Source organism: Phascolarctos cinereus, unplaced genomic scaffold (genome assembly GCF_003287225.1).
Source record: "Phascolarctos cinereus isolate Bilbo 61053 unplaced genomic scaffold, phaCin_HiC Scaffold_7;HRSCAF=346, whole genome shotgun sequence".
NCBI classification, from domain to species: domain Eukaryota; kingdom Metazoa; phylum Chordata; class Mammalia; order Diprotodontia; family Phascolarctidae; genus Phascolarctos; species Phascolarctos cinereus.
The window spans coordinates 37691247-37712336 of record NW_027556180.1 but is presented as its reverse complement, the minus strand read 5'-3'; positions in this window follow the sequence as shown (position 1 = coordinate 37712336).

The window sequence follows — 21090 nt, the reverse complement described above, 5'->3', positions numbered from 1 at the left end:
CAAAAAGAGCTGCTATGAATATTTTTGTACATGTGGGTCCTTTTCCCATTTGTTTGATCTCTTTGGGATATAGCCCTAGAAGTGCTATTGCTGGATCAAAGGGTATGCACATTTTTGTAGCCCTTTGGGCATAGTTCCAAATTGTTCTCCAAAATGGTTGGATCATTTCACAACTCCACCAACAATGTATTATTCCAATTTTCCCACATCTTCTCCAACATTTATCATTTTCCTGTTTTGTCATGTTGGCCAATCTGATAGGTGTGATGTGGTACCTCAGAGTTGTTTTGATTTGCATTTCTCTAATCAATAATGATTTAGAGCATTTTTTCATATGACTATAGATGGCTTTAATTTCTTCATCTGAGAACTGTCTGTTCATATCCTTTGACCATTTATCAATTGGGGAATGGCTTGTGTTCTTATAAATTTGTCTTAATTCTCTATATATTTTAGAAATGAGGCCTTTATCAGAGAGACTGGTTGTAAAAATTCTTTCCCAATTTTCTACCTTCCTTCTAATCTTAGTTGCATTGGCTTTGTTTGTGCAAAAACTTTTCAATTTAATGTAATCAAAATTATCCATTTTGCTTTTCATAATGTTCTCTATCTCCTGTTTGGTCATGAATTCTTCTGTTCTCCATAGATCTGATAGGTAAACTATTCCTTGTTCTCCCAGTTTACTTATGGTATCAGCCTTTATATCTAAGTCTGAACCCATTTTGACTTTATTTTGGTATATGGTGTGAGATTTGGGTCTATGCCTAGTTTCTGCCATACTCTTTTCCAGTTTTCCCAGCAGTTTTTTTCAAAGAGTGGGTTCTTATCCCAGAAGCTGGGGTCTTTGGGTTTATCAAATAATAGATTACTATAGTCATTGACTACTGTGTCTTGCATATTTAACCTATTCCACTGATCCACCTCCCTATTTCTTAGCCAGTACCAAGCAGTTTTGATGATTGCTGCTTTATAATACAATTTAAGATCTGGAATTGCTAGGCCACCTTCCCCTGCATTTCTTTTCATTAGTTCCTTTGATATTCTGGACCTTTTGTTTTTCCAAATGAATCTTGTTATTATTTTTTCTAACTCTATAAAATAATTTTTTGGTAGTTTGATTGGTATGGCACTGAATAAGTAAATTAGCTTAGGTAGGATTGTCATTTTTATTATATTAGCTCGGCCTACCCATGAGCAACTGATGTTTTTCCAATTATTTAGATCTGATTTTATTTGTGTGAAAAGTGTTTTGTAATTGTGTTCATAGAGTTCCTGGGTTTGTTTGGAGGTAGACTCCTAAATATTTTATAATGTCTACAGTAAGTTTAAATGGGATTTCTCTTTCTATCTCTTGCTGTTGGGCTTTGTTGGTAATATATAGAAATGCTGATGATTTATGTGGGTTTATTTTATAGCCTGCAACTTTGCTAAAGTTGTTTATTATTTCAAGTAGTTTTTTACTTGATTCTCTAGGATTCTCTAAGTATATCATCATGTCATCTGCAAAGAGTGATAGCTTTGTTTCTTCTTTGCCTATTCTAATGCCTTCAATTTCTTTTTCTTCTCTTATTGCTAAAGCTAAGGTTTCCAGTACAATATTGAATAACAGTGGTGGTAATGGACATCCTTGTTTCACCCCGATCTTATTGGAAATGCTTCTAGCCTGTCCCCATTACATATAATGCTTGCTGAAGGTTTTAGATGAATGCTATTTATTATTTTAAGGAAGACTCCATTTATACCTATGCTTTCTAGTGTTTTTAATAGGAATGGGTGTTGTATTTTATCAAAAGCTTTTTCTGCATCTATTGAGATGATCATGTGGTTTCTGTTGGTTTTTGTTGATATGCTCAATGATGCTTATAGTTTTCCTAATATTGAACCAACCCTGCATTCCTGGTATAAATCCTACCTGGTCATAGTGTATTATTCTTGTGATAAGTTGCTGCAATCTACTTGCTAGTATTTTGTTTAAAATTTTTGCATCTATATTCATTAGAGAAATTGGTCTATAATTTTCTTTCTCTATTTTGACTCTTCCTGGTTTAGGTATCAACACCATATTTGTATCATAAAAAGAATTTGGTAAGACTCCTTCTTCACCTATTTTCCCAAATAGTCTATATAGTATTGGAATTAATTGTTCTTTAAATGTTTGATAGAATTCACATGTAAATCCATCTGGCCCTGGAGATTTTTTCCTAGGGAGTTCATCAATGGCTTGTTCAATTTCTTTTTCTGAGATGGGGTTATTTAAGTATTTTACTTCCTCTTCGTTAATCTGGGCAATTTATATTTTTGTAAATATGTATCCATTTCACTAAGATTGTCAAATTTGTTGGCATATAGTTGGGCAAAATAATTCCTAATTATTGTTTTAATTTCCTCTTCCTTGGTGGTAGCTTCCCTTTTCATTCTTGATACTAGTAATTTGGTTTTCTTCTTTCTTTTTTTTAATTAAATTAACCAAAGGCTTATCTATTTTATTGGTTTTTTCATAAAACCAGCTCTTAGTTTTATTTATTAGTTCAATAGTTTTCTTAATTTCAATTTTATTAATTTTTCCTTTGGTTTTCAATATTTCTAATTTGGTGTTTAGTTGAGGATTTTTAATTTGTTCTTTTTCTAGTTTTTTTAGTTGTATGCCCAATTCATTAATCTCCTCTTTTTCTATTTTATTTATGTAAGCATTTAGAGATATAAAACTTCCCCTAAGAACTGCTTTTGCTGCATCCCATAGGTTTTGGTATGTTGTCTCATTATTGTCATTCTCTTGAATGAAATTATTGATTGTTTCTATGATTTGTTGTTTGACCCAATCATTTTTTAGGATTAGATTATTTAGTTTCCAATTATTTTTTAGTCTATCTTTCCATGGCCCTTTATTACATATAATTTTTATTGCATCATGATCTGAAAAGGATGCATTTAATATTTCTGCCTTTCTGCATTGGATTGTGAGGTTTTTATGCCCTAGTACATGGTCAATTTTTGTGTATGTGCCATGTACTGATGAGAAAAAAGTATATTCCTTTCTATCCCCATTCAGTTTTCTCCAGAGGTCTATCATACCTAACTTTTCTAATGTTCTATTCACCTCCTTAACTTCTTTCTTGTTTATTTTGTGGTTAGACTTATCTAGTGCCGAGAGGGGGAGTTCAGGTCCCCACTAGTATAGTTTTGCTGTCTATTTCTTCCTGTAACTCCCTGAACTTCTCCTGTAAGAATTTGGATGCTATACCATTTGGTGCATATATTTTAGTAATGATATTACTTCATTGTCTATGGTGCCTTTTAGCAGGATGTAGTTTCCTTCCTTATCTCTTTTGATTAGATCTATTTTTGCTTTTGCTTTGTCTGAGATCAGGATTGCTACCCCTGCTTTTTTTACTTCAGCTGATGCATAATATATTCTGCTCCAGCCTTTTACCTTTACCCTGTATGTGTCACTCTTTTTCAAATGTGTTTCCTGTAAACAACATATTGTAGGATTATGGTTTTTAATCCATTCTGCAATCCGTTTCTGTTTTATGGGAGAGTTCATCCCATTCACATTCACAGTTATGATTACTATCTGTGTCTTTTTCTCCATCCTTTTCCCCCTATTTATGCTTTTCTTTCTCCTTTTTCCTTTCTCCCCTTCACTAGTGTTTTGCTTTTGACCACCGCCTCCTTCAGTCCCTTCCCCCTTTTATTATCCCTTTCCCTTTTCTTCCCCTTTAGTCTTACTGCTGCTTCCCTCCCTTCTTTCCCCCCTCCTTTTCTTTCCCCTCCCTTTTCTTTCCCCTTTTCCCTCCTACTGCCTATAGGGCAAGTTAGATTTCTATACCTAACTGATTATATTATGCCCTTCTTGAGCCTAATCTGATGAGAGTAAGGTTCAAACAATGCTCCCCCCTCCCTTCCCTCTGCTGTAATAGGATTTTGTGTCTTTTCCTGTAATGTAATTTACCCTTGTCTGCCTCCTCCTTTCTCAGTACATTTTCTAAGATCAGATTGATCCACTCATTTGGATCCATTTAACCCACTTGATTAGATTTTTTTTTTATCATTACATCAAAGTTAACTAATATCCACCCTCTTTATGTATACTCCTTTAACAAGGTGTAATAACAATACAGTTCTCAAGGGTTGCAAGTCTCATATTCCCTTGTAGGGGTTTAAACAGCCCCCCCCCTATTAACAACATATTGTATCCTTCTGTCCCATTTACCTTTTTAAGTCCTTCTTGAGTCCTGTACTTGAAGATCAAATTTTTTGTTGAGCTCTGGTCTTTTTATCAGGAAAGTTTGGAATTCTCCTATTTCATTGAATATCCACCTCCTCCCTTGAAAAATGATGCTCATTTTTGCTGGGTAATTAATCCTTGGCTGCATTCCAAGCTCCTTTGCCTTACGGAATATCATGTTCCATGCCCTGCGGTTTTTAATGTAGAAGCTGCAAGGTCCTGTGTAATCCTGACTGTGGTTCCATGATATTTAAATTCTTTCTTTCTGGCTGCTTGCAGCACCTTCTCTTTCATCTGGTAATTTTGGAATTTTGCTATTATATTTCTTGGCGTTGTCAATTTGGGATCTCTTTCAGGTGGTGATCGGTGGATTCTTTCTATGGTTATTCCCTTCTGGTTCTAGGACTTCTGGGCAGTTTTCCTTTATGATTTCCTGAAAGATACTGTCCAGGCTCTTTTTTTCATCATGATTTTCAGGTAGTCCAATAATTTTTAAATTGTCTCTCCTGAGTCGATTTTCCAGGTTGGTTGTTTTACTGATGAGGTATTTTACATTTTCATCGATTTTTTCATTTTTTTGTTTCTGTTTGACTGATTCTTGCTCTCTCATAGAGACATTAGTTTCCATTTGTCCAATTCTAGTTTTTAACAGATTGTTTTCTTCTGTTAGTTTTGTACTTCCTTCTTCAACTGGCCAATTGTGTTTTTTAGGGACTTGTTTTCTTCAGTGTACTCTTCTGTTAGTTTTTGTCCTTCCTTCTTCAATTGGCCAATTGTGTTTTTTAGGGACTTGTTTTCTTCAGTGTATTTTTTTTCCAACTGGCCAATTGTATTTTTGAAGGACTCTTTTACCTCTCTCATTTGACTATTAAAATCCTTCTTGAGCTCTTCTAAGAAGGCTTTTTGGGCTTCAGACCAGTTCATATTCCCTTTTGTTGTTGCAGATGTGGGTTTGTTGACAATGTTGTCCTCTTCAGAATTTCTGTCTTGATCTTCACTCTTCTCATAATATGAATCTATTGTACGTTTCTTTTTACTCATGGTGTTTTCTTATTCCCTGGACTTTAAAGAGATTGAGCTCTCCTGCTGGGGAACAGAGGGTACTGACCCAAGCTTCTGGTGTTGGGAGCCTAGGTCTTGGTCACTGGCTTTGCGTTCTGGGGTCTCTTATGCTGGGATTTGGAGGCTGTAGGTTTCTGGCAGCTTACCTTGTGTTGGGCTGGAATCAGCAAGGCCGAAACTTTCAGGCAATTCTAGGTTGCCTGCTTTTCCTTTCCTTTAGCTTTCTTCTGCTCCTTTTAGATGGCTGCTGCAGGATGTTTATTTGCCTGGGGCCCCCTGCAGTGTTGTCTCCCTCATTTCTGCTAATGCACTGGGAGATTCCTTCGCAGTGGATTGCCGAGACTCCTGGTGGTTTTCCGAGCTGGTTTCCATGGTTTTCCCCTCCCTCACTGAGGCACTCAGAGGTCCAGGTGTTGGTGTTTGTCTGCTCTACCACCTGGGCTTCAGGATTTCTTCACAATTGGATGCTTCAGGGCTCCTACAGCTCACCTGGTGTTGGTTTGGAATCAGCAAGGTCAGGGCTTTAGGAAGCCTTTAGGTTGTTTTCTTCACCTCCTTTCAGATGAATGCCACAGGGTACTTATCCACCTGGGGACCCTTGTTTTTGCTGAGGCACTGGGAGATCCATTTGCTGGGCTACTGCACTGCTGCTCCTTGTCTTTCTTCTAGTTCAGGTGTTCTAGGTTTTATTTTTTTCTGGGCTGATATTTTCTGGGTTTGCAGAGGTTGATAGGGAAGAGTGAGAGCGACTACCTTTTCACTCTGCCCTCTTGGCTCCCGGAAGCAGAACTCCAAGAAAGAACTCTTTAGACAGATATGGGTTGGATTAGATGGCAACTCCAGAATTTTGTGATTTGGTGTGTCTGTGCCCACATTGGTGGGATGCCTAGAGGTTCCGGACTGAGGAATCTCAAAAAAGAATTGGTCCATGACCACCTGAATGCCTGGCTTCAGTTATTGCTATCTCTTTGAAAATATCCCCTGAACCATTTCATTTTTACTTAGATAATATCCAGGGAAGAGGATAGACGCTCTCTCAGAGGTATGACTGGAAAGATTGTTTGGGACTAGATTGTGGAGGGCCTGGAGTTTCAAGATAAAGTGTAGATAGTGGGCACCCACTGGGACTTTTAAAGCAGGTTTAAGATATGATCCAAATGTGGCTTTAGGAAGATTAGTATGGTAGTAATGTACAAGATGAATCGGAGGCGGTGAGTGACTGAAAGCAGAAATACCAGTTAGGAGGCTTTCTATAGGTTTGAAATTATAAGAGCCTGAACTAGGCTGTTGGCAATGGAAAAGGAGAGAAAATAACAGATACATGTAAGAGATATTTCCAGAGGATTTGACAAGTGATGAAATGTAAGTGTGTGGGGAGAGGAAAAGAATAGTCAAGAATGTTTCAAGTAAGAATGATGGTGAGGATGGAGACTGAATTAAGAGGATGTAAGAATTCTAGAGCAGGTCTTGTCTTTGAAAGAAAGAAAATGATTCTTCAAATAATACATAAACTACTTGCAAAAATAACAAAAAAGTATCCTACAAAATAACTTCTATGATACAAACATGGTCTTGACATAAGTCAAAACAGAAAAAATACTATAAACCTTTCTCTAATAAACATTAATGCAATTTTTAAAATTTCTATTTATTTTCATTTTAAAAATAAGTTCTTATGGATATCTTCAGATGTCATTATCAGGGTTATCCCAAGTATTCCTCTTCTTCCTCACCCCAGAGAGCCATATTACCTATGAAAGGGTATTTTTAAAGAGAAAAACAAATCAGTGCAACTGAACAATACTTTGAAAAAGTCTGAAAACATATGTGTATTTAACAGCCGTGGATCTCCCACTTTCACAAAGAGCCACATGGGTGGGGGCTGTCATTTTATATCTGTTCATTCTCGTCATGTTTGATAAAAAATATAATTTTGTTTTCTTCACTTCTAATTTTCGCTGTGTGGTTGTGCTTTCTGTTTCTATTATTGTCATTACCATGTAGATTGTTTTCTTGGCTCTACTTGCTTCTCTAACAATTCATATAGATCTTTCCATTTTTGTTGTTGTTCAGCTGTTTCAGCCATGTCCAGCTCTTTGTGATGCAATTGGGGTCTTCTTAGCAAAGATGCTGAAATGGTTTGCCATTTCCTTCTGCAGCTCATTTTACAGAGGAAGAAACCGATGCAAACAGGGTTAAATGACTTGCCCAGGGTCACTGAACTAGTAAGAGTCTGATGCAAAATTTGAACCCAAAAAGATGAGTCTTACTGACTCCAGGCTGGCATTCTGTCCAATGTGCCATCTAAGTGCCATAATTGTTCCATACTTTTCTGTGTTTATTGCATACATAAATTCTTACGTTATTTTAATACTCCATTACATTCATGTACCACAATTGTTTAGACATTCTCTAATGGACATTGACTTTATTTCCAATTCTTTGCTATCACAAAAGTACAGTTATATATACTATACATATTGTAAATGCTAAATATTTACATAAACATGTAAATATTTTGGTGTATGTGGAAATTACTTATTTATGGCTTTCTCAAGATACAAAGCTAGGTCATTGAGTCTCTGGTTCAAGGGCATGGACTTTTAGTCACTTTATTTGCCTAATTGCAAACTGCTTTCCAAAATGGTACCAAAATGGTACCATTTCACAGCTTTACCAACAATGTATGAGTGTCCTTATCATTCCACAACCCCTGCAACATGAATTATTGCCATTTTGGGTAATTTTTTTTTTGCCAATTTTCAGGGTATCCAGTGAAACTTATGAGTTGTTTGATTTTGATTTTCTTATTTTTTTGTGATTTTGAGCATTCTTTCATGTGGTTATGAATTCTTTGGAATTCTTCTTTAGAGAACTGTTATATCCTTTGGCTTTTGGGGAATGGCTATTCATCTTGTAAATGTTTATTAAATCATCAGCATTTCCATTTAATTCTAACTGAGCTCATCAAGAAGAATTAGAAAGAGAAATTCCACTTAAAATTATGATACAATGTATCTTGGTAGTCTACCTACCAACTTATACACAAGAACTATGTAAATAAACTATGGAGCACTGTTCACAGAAATAAATACTGACCTGAAGTATTAGAAAGATGCTAATTGCCCACAAGTAGCATGAGTTAACATAATAAAAATATCAATATTGTATAAATTCATTTACTTATTCAGTGCCATAACAATCTAGCTAACAATATGTAGAACTAGAAAAATGATAATGAAATGCATCAAGTGGTAAAAAAGGCAAAAATATCTTAAGGGAAATAATGAAAAGAAGTGTGAACAAAGGGAACCTAGCAATGCTAGATCTCAAATTGTAGTATGAACCCGTGATTCTTTAAACAATTTGGTTTGAATTAAAAAAAAGACATTGATCTGTGCAACAGAATAGGTACACAATGTATGGTTGCAAATGTGTGTAATACACTACTATTAGAGAAAAGTAAAGATCTCAGCTACTGGGATAAGCACTTGTTATTTGACAAAAACTGCTGGGATAATTCGATAGCAGTATGGAAGAAATTAGATTTAAGACTAACAGCTCACACTTTATATAAAATTAAGCTCCAAATATGTATGTGACCTAGATAAAAAGTGGTATCATCAACAAATTAGAGAATCATGGGAAAAAAATTACAAATCAGATCTATGAGTAGAAGAAAAGTACATGACCAAACAAGAGAGGTAGAACATCACAAAAAGATTAAATGGATAAGTTTGATTACATAAAATTTTAAAAAGCATTTACAAGAACAAATCCAATAAAGTTAAGATTAAGTGGGAAACAAATTAACCAGGGGAAAAATCCTTGCAGTAAGTTTCTCTGATAAAAGTCCAGTTTACAAGATATACAAATAATTAAAATATATAAGAGTAAGAGCCATTCCCCAATTGCTAAATGGTCTAAGGATATCAATAGGAAGTCCTTGAAAGAAGAAAGTCAGGCTATCTATAGCCATGTGAAAAATGATTCAAACACTAGAGAAACGTAAATTAAAGCAATTCTGAGATTGTACCTCGCACCCATCAAATTGTCAAAGATTAAAAAAGAAGAAAAAATAATAAATATTTGAGGAGATTTGGGAAAATAGGTACATTGATGAAGTGAGCTGTGAGCAGGTACAATTATTCTGGAAAACACTTTGGAATTATGTATAAAAAGTTACAAAACAGCATATGCCCTTTGAAGACTTGTGCCCAAGAGAGAACAAAGAGGAAACTCTTTTAGATGTATGAAAATATTTATAGCAACTCTCTTTGTGGTGGCAAAATCAAGTTTTGATATATAAATGTGATGGAGTACTGTTGTACTGTAAGAAATGAAGAAATAGATGATTTCAAAAAGACTTGGAAAAACTTGTATGAACTGATGCAAAGTGAAGTGAGCTTAATCAGAAGAACAAATTACTCTATAACATCAATTTTAAAGACTCTTATAAAGTGATGAAGAATGAAATGAACAAAAGCAGGACCATTTATACAATAGCATTATAAAGTCAACTTTGAAAGCCATAAGAACCATGATCGATAAAATGACCATCCATAATACCCAAAACATTGATGAGGACATATATTATTTGTCTCCTGACAAAGAAAAATATGAACATATCTGTGCTTATATACACACACATACATATGTTTTTTATATAGCCATTGAGGAAATTTGTTTTGCTTGATAAGGCATGTTCGTTAAAAGGAATTTGTTTTCCTTTTTTTTTTAAAGGGGTGGGGATTTTTGACAGATAAACTAAATTTCTGTTAATGAAAAAACTTTAACGACAGAGAATTTGGGGATGCTACAGATGTGAAATGCTGCATGCACTTCCAGATGAGGACATGTACTGTTAAATTTGCTTATTTTACTTTGCTACAAGAGACTTCTCTTGGAGTGATGACAACCTATAAATCTTTGCAATTTAAAAAAAAGTCACATCAATGAAACATTTTTAAAAGGAATAGTATGAGGTCAATTTTAGATTTGTTGACTTTGAAGTACTAGTAATCTGCAGAGGCTGAAAAGTTTTTCACATTGTTAGAAATGTAGGCCTGGAACTCTGGGATATAGACTTGGGAATCATTTACTCCCAAGGATGATAGTTGAAATTATGGAAATGGATGAGATTATTTAAAGAGTTTGTAAGAATAAAAAGAAGAAAGCTAAAGAGAGAACATTAGGAAATATCCCCATTGAGAGGGCAGTAAGAGAGTCCAGGAAGGAAGTTTAAGAAGAACTGACCAGAGGAATAGGAGAGAAGGATTATACTAACAGAGGAGAAAATTACAAGGGAGAATGGAATGGAGAGAGAGTGATCCAATTAAGGCTTCTCTATGGTGGAGCAATGTGTTTTGTGGGGTAGGGAGTCAGTCTTATTGTTCCTTGATGACTTTCTTTAAGCATTTCTGCTTCTCCCTTTATACTGCATTCCTGGGGAGTCATTCCATACTAGGCTATATATTCTGTGAGTTTTCTGAGGTTCAGAACACTGAAAAGTTTATCATTAATGACTTTATGTCACTAGGCCAAGAACAGATGTATCACAACACCCTTGAGACCTTCCTAATTGATTCAGGTATTCCCAAGTCAGATGCCATAGGTACCTGGCAGTCAGAGATCATGGAACCCTGTTCTTTATTCTTTATACTCCTGGGCCCATTCAGCGACCCAACAGAGGCAGTTTGGGTAATGCTATCTCAGTGGTCCAAAAGAATTGATGTGCTCCTGACATAGCCCAATTTATAGCCGAGGAACAGCTTCCTGATTTATAAAGATCTGTGGTATGTTCACACTAGTAGACCTCTAATAAATGGTCATACTCAGAGACACATGAGTCTAAGGTCAGGCTTAGAATTAGCTCTAATCACTCCATAACTATTGAAGAGTACATGTGAATAGTGGAATTTAAATAACTGAGTAAATCCTGGGAAATTCTTTCCACCACAATTGGTGTGGGAAAACTTTCTTGTCATCTATCTATCTATCTATCTACTATCTATCTATCTATCTATCTATCTATCATCTATCTATGATGCTGAACAGAGAATGCTGTTACAGGTGAAATGTTGGAAATTAAGGAAATACTCAGGCTACCACTCAATATTTGCTAGAAAACAGGGAACGTACAAGAGTAAACTCTCCTTTTTGTGATTCAAGATTTGATTAGGTCAGTTCTTTTTTAAAAAATACTTCATTCACAATTAAGTCATATATGAAAAAAGAACAACTCTCTAAGGGTTTATTTATTCTTATGTTGCTGAGTAAGAGGTTTTCCCCATTCTCTTGATTCTCCCCTCCCCCTTTCATTTTATTCATGTCCTTAGCTGCAACTGCATTGGATAGCAAAGATGGGACAAGGAAATAGTTCCTGATTCAGTTTTTCTGGCTGAATGATTGGTATCAAAAAATAATTTTAAAAAATCTTCTCTCTTCTCCTCCCTCAGCCATTTTAGCTCACACAGTTCTGCAATGTAGATCAGCTTGGTTGAGAGAAGTGTATAAATTCATTTGTGGAAGAAAACCCATAGGAGCCTCTTGCCTATGACTTGAAGTTATCTTTTGTGAAACACAGCACATTGATGGGAACTGTTAGTTTAAATACTTCAAAGCTGCAACATATATAATCTCACTGGTGGGGGTACTCCTGCCAATGCCACAAATTACTAGCTATCCATGCTTTTTAAAAAATGATTCTTGATTATTTCCTCCCATAATTCTACCTAGAGGATTTACCCAAAGCATGAGATGCCTCCCTGTAGGCGTTTTAGAATTTTGTGGGTATCAATGCAATACTCAAGCCATCCATTTGTTATACTCTTTCTATCATATACTTACTTTTCTAATCATACATTTCCTGGATAATATCTTTCATGACTGAGAGACAAAAAGGCATAATGGATAGAGTCCTGGGTTTGGAGTTGAGAGGACTTGCATTCAAATCATGTCTAATATTTTCTAGCTGTATGATCCCAGGACAGTCACTTGCCCTTTATGTACTCCTGGCAATACTCTAGTATTTATCTACAGAGTAAAAGATGGGTTACAGTGAGTGTCTGTGGAGAGATCTCCCATACAGAGCCCCCTATTCTGTTCTAGTTCAATACTGTTGGAATCTCAGATCCTTTGCATATTTTTATCCTATTTTTTGTCCTCAAATTGTCATTGGTGATATTATTCAACCTACTTATGTTCTTCTTAGCCCACGGGGTGACTTTTGCTGTAGATTGTGGTGTTCTGTGATTCTTAGCCACATAGCACTACTGGGAGAATATTGGAAAATAGGGAAAAATTATGTCTATTATCTCCAGTTCAAGTTTTATTGCATGCAAAATTATTACTTTCATGGATTTGGTAATCTGTCTTTTGAGGGTGTCAATTAAATAATTAGTCTTCATGGTAATTCTGTAAGTTGGTATCTGGTGGCTCATTAGATATAGCTCCATTGAATATAATACAGCCTTTCAATGGGGCTCATTTCTGTCTATTGGCTGCATGCACAGGTCACCAGGGAATGCACAGAAACAATTAACTGATTGATTTCAGTTGAATGCAGACATGGCACATTAAATACTGCAATATGGTTAGCTTTTTATCACCCTGAAAAATGTTCTTTATTGATTCCCTTGTCTGCCACAGGTAAGAGGTTCAATGGTCTACACACTATAGGTGAGGTGAAGCTGTTCAGTGCCCATATTGCATGCTGACTGTGTACAGGCTTGTCCTAGATTACAAGAAATAAAAGAAAATAAAGTTCTTACTCACTAAGAAGCCTTGCCTAATGTCTCTTTTGAGTTTTAGGGTCTTCAAACTGTGAGAAGAAGTGGGAGTGCTTATAAATATTTAACACTTTCTACTACTGTTTATTCTTCAAGCAGCCAGAGGCCATATAAGAAAGACTATTAGATTTAACCACCCTAAAGATAAGTGCATCCAGCTAACACCTCTGTAAAATCCACAGCCCGGCCAGTCTCTTGTTGTATTGCTTCCTTTGTTCTCCTCCACAAAGGACTGTGCCACCTCTAGAACAAAGTACAGCAATAGAATAATAATGTGAAGGCATGCCATTCACCCACGAAATGGAAGACAGATTATTACTCCTCCTCTCCTCCTTTTTCCTCTCCCTCCTCTTCCTGTATATCCTCATATCCTTTTTCCTCCTCTCTCTTTTCTTCTCTCTCCCCCTTTTCTACTTCTTCCTCCCTGACCTTTTCCTCCTTTGCTTCTATTCTTATCCCTTTCTTTCTCTCCCCTTTCCTCTTTCCCCATGAATCTTCCTTTTCTCTTTTCTTTCCTTCCCTTCATTCTTTTCTCCTCTTTTCCTTTTGGTTTCTTTTCCCATTTTACCTTCTCTTCCCTCCCTCTTCCTTACTCTTTCTCTTCTCTTTCTTTTTCCTTCTATTTCCTCTCCTTTCCCTTGTCCTTCTTTCTCTTAATCTTCCCTTTTTCTCTTTTCCCTTCTTCCTTTTCCTTCCCTCTCTTTTCCCCTTTTCTTTGTCTGTTTCCCTTTCCCTTCTCCTTTTCCCTTTCACTTTTTTCTTACCTTCCACTTCACTGTTCTCATTTTCCCTTCTCTTTTCCCTTTCTTTCTTCCCCTATAGAATCTCATTCTATCCCTTCTGGGAGAAAAGCTGAACAAGGTACTTTGAATACAACTCGATGCAATTCAGATAGTAATCAGTAGATTAAAAGCAATTTTATTAAGCATTTAGGCATTGTATGAGGCACTGAGCATATAAAGACAAAAATGAAATGTAGCTAACAACTGCACTGATCCTAGAAAAAATGTCTGATGTGTGTTTTGAGTGACATAAATGGTCATACCTTTACTTTAGATGCTCCTTTGGTTAGACCCTGGGATTGATGAAGCTGTGGTTCTGGGTCTGATTCTTCTCCATTGATCACATCCCTGTATTGTATATACTTAGCAGCTATACATCCACACTTCTAGGATCTTTGGTTTCATTTAGTTGAAACCCCTTCATTTCAGGAGTTGCTAAACCCAGTAAAAAATTGTCACCTGGTAGCTAGCCCTCTTGTGACAAGTTAGCTCATACTTGATTAGGAAAACATGGTCAAAGGCCATATGAGGAATTATATGATATGGAAGTTTTGTACATGGCAAATATCTAATAAATAGTTACTGATAAATTAATAGACGAATGGCTTTAGACTGTCCTTATAATTGATCATCTCAAAAATGTTTGCTATTGTTCAGGGGAGAATGAGTTGAAAAAGTGTAAAGGAGTAGTCTCATCCTGGCTATCTGAAGAAAAAGCAAAACAATTCAAACATATGCCCTACTAAGGATGAGTCATAGTGCCCTCATGTTCGATAATCTACTTCTAACAAACATTTATTAAATACCTGCTATGTACCTGGCACTATGCTACATTCTGGGGGTCATAGACACACAACAAAATTGAAAGTGTCTGCCCTCAAGCAGCTTACATTTACTAGCAAGATAGAGAATTCTGAGATGTAGCACAATTGTTCACAGGACACAGTTTCTTCATTAACATACAGGTGTGGAATGATTTGTAATTACTTTTCTCACAACTTCTATGTGAGATGAATAAGCTTTTGTTTCTCATACGGTAGAGCTAATGTTTGGAGAGGATGAAGATAGAAAATAGCATTCATGGCTCCCAAAGCTTTCATGGCACCACGGGATTTCAGAGTTGGCATCAAACAATGAACCATTTTTTCCCCCAAGAATTTATTAAGTATCTACTAAAGTATGTCCCAGACACTGTTCTAGGTGCTGTGAGAGATGAACTCTCAGAAGTGAAGCCTCCTCAAGGTCAATAATTTTTGATTATTATTTTCAAAATCCTCCCCCAATCAGACCCTGTTTTAAAGCACATAACAGAAAGAATAAGCCCTGCCCCACCCCCAACCTGAGCTGTTTGCCCTTGGCTTCCCGCCTCTTTCCTTGTCTTTGAATTTGGGCCTGGAATGTAAGCCCCACCTCCCAGTTAAGGGGATAGGAAGAAACTTTCAAGCTTAGAATGGAAGCCCCACTTCCCAGTTAGAATGTACACCCACCCCCAGTTAAGGGGGTAAGGGATAGTGGTGGGTGGAGACGACTTGTTTGCATGGTGGGCGAAGACTTTGCGTGGTAGGCAGAGATTTGCTTTTATAAGGCTGCCCTTCTTACGAGGTCTCTCTCTCCACGTGTATGGAAGGAGCAGACAGCCATCTCCAGAGATTGTAATAAAGGTAACCTTTGCTTTCCACAGTGAGAAGTCTCTGAGTTTAATTTGGGTTAGGGTCACTGTCACACACAGCACCAAGAATACAAATAGAAAGAATGAAACATTTCCTGCTCTTAGGAAGTTTACATTTTAAACGGAAGGGACATCAGTGGTCATCTGCTGTGGTCCTTTCTCCCAAAGGAATCTCCAGGATAGAATAACCATCAAATGGTCATTCAGACTTAGCTCAAAGAGCTCAGTTGACAGGGAATAGACTGCTTCCTGAGGCAGCCCATTCCCCTTCTGGACAACTCTAATTGTTTGGAAATTTTTTCTTCTTACAATAAGAATTAATCGGCTGTTTTATGACACCTACTCAAGGCTCCTTGTTTTGCCCTCTAGGGACAAACACAACTATTCTATTATCTCCTCCACATGATGTCTTTCAAATATTTGAAGACAGCTGTCATTCCCCTCTTAGTCTTTTCTTTTACATCCTCAGATCCTTAAGCTGATTCTTATATCGCATGAATGAGAGACCCTCACTATTGAGTGCCCTTCTCTGAACACTATCAAGCTTAGCTCTGTCTTTCTTGAATTGTGGCACCTAAAATTGGACCCAACACTCCAGATTCCAGATGTGTTCTGATCAGGACAGAGTACAATGGAACTGTCACCTCCTTACTGCTAGAAACTATGCCCCTCTTAATGTATCCCATGGTTGGATTCACTTTTTTAAAAAAAATTATTTTAAATTCAGAATAATACAATAATAAATGAATAAATATGATAATGATTATTATAATATAATATAATTCAATGAATAATGTTATCTAAAAAAGCATTTCCATAACATAGTACAATAATGATAAAGCTAAACTTGGTCATAATGCCCTACTGTATAGCTTTAATATACACCAGAGTGAAATAATCTAATCACCTTGACGCCTGGTGGTGGGCCAGTGATTACTGTGGGTTTTCCCTAGAGGTTACCCATCCAATTGAACTTAACTGTGATATCTGATCAGCTCATAGTTTGAGGTGAAAAACCTCTGGCTTTAGGAAAGCCTGTTTTTCTCTTGTCTTCTTTTGTCTTATGAGATATGTTTCCCATCCTTATACCATTCGTTCCCAAGTCCACATCTTTTACTTGTTTTAAGAAGTCAGAATCAATATTTTGTTACTTACATGTCAGGCTGTGAATCAGATTTTATTTCCAATTTTTCCTCCTAGATACAATTCTGCAGGGGGCCTGAGATTTTGCAAGCAGACAAGTAGCCCACAGAGCTGCCTTATAGTCCTATGCAAACAACACTGGGGCTATGTCTGAAATGGGTTCCTTAGAACCAATGGGTTCTCAGGTAGAGACCCTGGAAACCAGTCAATTAAAATAACTTGACAGCAAGTTGTCAAAACAGAGATCATTAGCAGACTTGTTTGTCTTTTGACACCTGAAGATGGAGAGACATAGATTTTTGGCCCGGGTCACTTTTATTTTGAGCACATTTATTGATAATACCAAATCTATTGATTTGATGCAACGATGGTATCATTAAGCATGCTTAATTGACAAATCTGTCCCTATATATGCTATATGGTTGAACCAAGAAAATCAGGCAAACATTTTTCCTTTGTAGCTGTCATAAAGGAGGGCAACATTTCCCTTGAGCCAACAGGAGAGATTTTGATTGCTGAGAAAAGATACTTTTCAAAAAGGAACCTACATGAGTCCAGTGAAATATCAAGCTGGACTATTTCAATAAGAGCCAAGGGATGATTACAGGGAGTTTATTTTGCACTGAGACGCTTCCTATCACCTGCAGGGTCCCTCCTCAGAATGAAGAGCTGAATCAACATGACAGTTCGGTTCTACTTTTCTTGGAAAAAATCTCTGGGCTTAGGCAGGTGATTGAGGGCCTGAGTCAGATTCTGGTTTTCACCAGAATTAGGTATTAATAATTTGAATGTGATTTAACTTGCCTTTGGGAGGGAAAATCAGTGCCCTGTACCAGCGAGCACTCAGTAAATGTACCTACCTAGTTCAACACTGAATTGAATTGGAAAAAGCTTTTATGTGCCCACTCTGTGATGGCACTTGTAGTTGCAGCTAAAGAGACAGCCTTAAAGCCATGAAGAACTTAGAAGTCCCACTGCTGCTAAATACTAAGTACATGACTCTGGGAGAGTCACTTAACTGTCTGCCTCAGTCTTTTCAACTGTAAAGTGGGAATAACAACAATAATGAAACAGCTACCTCACAGAGTTGTTGTGAAGATTAAATAAGTAAAGCACTTAGCATGGTATCAGGCACTGTAGCTGCCACAACAGGTGATTAATAAATGCTTGGTCTCTTCCCCCACCTCCATGAAGAGAGGCATTGTGCATTGTGTCCAGAAAATGTGAAGTGAGAGCCCTGTGGCTGTCTGTCCTGATCAGAATCCAGGTGGGGATATTATGTTCAGCCCCTGATTCCATTTGTTAGAAAAGACATTGACTTCTGGAATCTCTTCCAGAAGGAGACAGCTAAAATGGTGACTAGAGGTCATGCCATTTGGGGATTAGTTTAAGGAAGAATGTGCGATGTTTAGTCTAGGGAATAGAAAATGTGGAGCAAAGGGCAGACGATCATAGAGCTAAAGTGACCTTAGAGGCCGTTGAATCCTACCCTCCCATTTTATGGATAAGGAAATTGAGGTCAAGACCAGAGTAAGTTATTTATCCACAGTCACACAGACAGTAAGTGGCAGAGCTGAGATTTGAACCCAGGGCCTCTGACTCCAAATCCAGCATTGTTTTCCATTGTTTCCCAATGATAGTGATCTCCACGTATTTGAAATGTTCAATGGAAAAGGGATCAGAGTTGTTCTTCTTTGCCCTAGAAGGCAACAGTGACAGCAAGAAGCGCATGACCTCTGATGAGCATTTTACATTTTTGAATCTCGTTTTCCTTCTCATAGGCAGATTTAGACTTCTGTGTGTAAAAGCATTTTCTAGCAACTAGAGCTGCCCAGGAGAAAACTCACTAGTAGTCATGGGCAACTCATCCACGCTAGGGCTCTTCAAATGGAAGCTGGATGATTATTTGATGGGCGTGTTGGAGAAGAGTTTCTTGCTCAAGCCAGGTTGGCTTCCAAGGTTCCTTCATATTTTTGGATTCCATTATTGTGTGATTCTTGGAAAAGGTGAGGATGAAAGGAATGTGGGCTGGGTAGGTTTTTACATCTGGTCAGCTGCTGTGGCAGTACCAAGGGAGGGTACTAGAGTAAACAGAGGGATGGAGTGAAGAGTAGGAGAGGGGAGAGGAGCTCCATTATTGGCATTTAAGGAGTAACAGTTGACTCAAGGAATTTGACACAAAATCGGAATGCAGTTCTCCCACTAGGATGGCTTTGTTAACAGAAGAGATGGGGTGAAAATGAACAGATGCACAAGCCCATTATAAATGGAGGCTCAATGTTGCCTTCGTAGCTTTCCAAAGTCATAGTCTCTTTGTAGGTGAGGGGCATTTGGGTCCGTTGTCTAGTCTATATATTCTTCATAGAATAATAGAATTAGGGTTTCTTTGGCTGGTTTCTGATTGTTGCTGTCAATCATTTCAGTCCTGTCTGACTCTTCCTGACCCCATTTAGAGTTTTCTTGGCAAAGGTACTGTAGTGGTTTGCCATTTCTTTCTCCAACTCATTTTACAGATGAGGAAACTGAGGGCTAGTGACTTGCCTAGGGTCATACAGCTAGTAAGTGTCTTTGAACTCAAGTTTCCTTGACTCCAGGTCTGACTCTCTAGCCACTGTTCTACATAGCTGCCCCCAGAATTAGTGTCAGAAGGGCTCTTAGGAGCCAGTGAGTCCAACATTATCATTTCAGATGTGAGTAAACTACAGCAAAGAAAAGGTTCTTTCATTCTTCCCTGGTAGAGTCAGGACAAACCCCATGTGCATCGTGGAAATCTCTGGGTGTTTTTATGTTCCTTCAATCAATAATTCAGTCAAGAATTCATTACATTCCGGGCACTGTACCAGGTACTGGGGATACAAAGACAAGGGTAAAAGCCCATAATCCTAGGTAGTGTGCCATCTAGGCTACAGAGACAGCAAATACTTAGATATAGTTGTGTGAAAAGGTATAGTGATGGGAACTGGACTCATGATTTCATTATCATAGGGAAATCCCAGATGGGGAAACTCCCTCTAATTGCATACATTGGTATCTTCTCTGCAACTTAGAGTGTTTGAGGAAGGATTCTTAACCACTGTCCTCTCATGGACCTTTTCAACAGTCTGGTGAAATCTGTGGACCCCTACTCAGATCAGTTTTCAAAGTTAATAATCAAAGGAAATGCTACATTTTAAAGGTTAGTGAAAATAAAGATGAAATTTTTTTTCTTCATCCCACATTCGCGGACTCCTTGAAATCTTTTCACAGACCAGAGTATGCACAATTAATAACCTCAGTCTTGAAGAGCTGCCTAGTGCACAGAAGAATTTGGTCACTTACCTAGGACCACATGGCCAGTATTTGTCTCAAGACAGTTTTAAATGTAGGTCTTCTTGATCATAGGGGCATTTCTCTATTGATAACACTTCCATGCCTGTATGTATATATGAAATAGGTACAGTCCTTTTATCACCCACCCCTCATTCTGTTTGTCCTTTGCCTCCCTTCTCTGTTTCTCTTCTTCCCATTCTCAGGGCTGTTTGTGATTCTTCTCTGTGAGTAGGGCCCTCAGACATGACCGACAGCAGGGGAAGGATTAGCGTATCCTAGGAAATCAAAGGCTTCTTGGAAATGGGCTTAGTCTTCCCCACACCACAAGCCAGGTGAACATTTTCATTTTGCCCAGCCCCTCCTAGCATGTATTTGCTTCTTTTGATCACATCAGTTCTCTCTCTCTCTCGATAGTTTTTTATTTTAAATCCATTTTTCTTTCTGAGACCCATTTTCTCTTTAGCTGGGACAAAAAGGACTGGTCTCTCTTTCTGATTCCAAAAACAACAGCGTGGAAACTTCCTAAATGACTGGGCATTGATGGATCTGTACTCCCCTCCCCTGCCCGTGCCTTTCTCTAAGTACAAGGCAGCCACTTTCCCCAGGGTTCTCTTAATGCTTCCTTACTGATGATAAAAATGCTGCTTGGCACATTGGAGGGCAAACCAGATTGCCTCAGTGAGCACACTTGTTCATATTGCAGTCTGAACCAGCAGAGCTGAAACAGCAAGGTGAAACTCCTGATCCTTGCAGCTCACAGCATATTAAATGGGGTACTAGCTAATGTTTCTTTCCTCCGGAATATGAAATAAGTTGGAGGCATCCTCGAGATCTGAGGGTTCCAAAGAGGTCTAGTGATTCTGAATTGTGTATGGCAGATTGGCTGCTCTGAGCCCAGGAGAGCCTGAGAAGGAAGAAAAAAATGATACAAATGCTGAAGTGTTCCACCTGTGTGAGGGTCATTAACAAGGTATCCAGCTTGCTGCTGGTGAAAGTGAGAGAGGCAGGCTTCCTGTGCCTCTTTTGGAGAATAATGATGCCAGCCAGCCCACAACACTGATGCTATGTAGCTCAAAACTTCATGGGCGGCAAATTTGCCAAGAAATA